Genomic DNA, 426 nt, shown 5'->3' with positions numbered 1-426 from the left:
GGGGGGGGAGGCACGCACTCGGTATACGTTTTTGCTTTCGGTGCCACCACGAGTACGAGGGGGGAGGAGGGAGCGTGACGGTGGACTGTCGTCGCGCCGCGGCCGGGAGAAAGGCCTCCTCCTCTCCTCCAGGATCACGTCAACAAGTTCAAGTTCATAGCTCCCCGCTGGCGCCACGCACAGCGCCGGGCGAAACGCGAGCAGTCCCGGGTCCTCTAATTGTCTCTCTCGCCGTCTCCCTGTAGCAAACATCTTCATTAACACCGATAGAATTAAGAGGCTCGGCGGCCCGGGGCGCGCCCGGTTTTCGTTTTCGGCTACCGAGTCTACCAAGTCCACAGCGGTAGGGGGTTCACTCTCGCTTTCACCATAATCTGGGCGCCACCTACCAAACCACCACCACCAACCCGACGTACAGCTAATGCA

The sequence above is a fragment of the Frankliniella occidentalis genome, unplaced genomic scaffold (genome assembly GCF_000697945.3).
Source record: "Frankliniella occidentalis isolate FOCC.00 unplaced genomic scaffold, Focc_3.1 Scaffold75, whole genome shotgun sequence".
Taxonomy (NCBI): domain Eukaryota; kingdom Metazoa; phylum Arthropoda; class Insecta; order Thysanoptera; family Thripidae; genus Frankliniella; species Frankliniella occidentalis.
Note: the sequence above shows the minus strand (reverse complement) of the source record.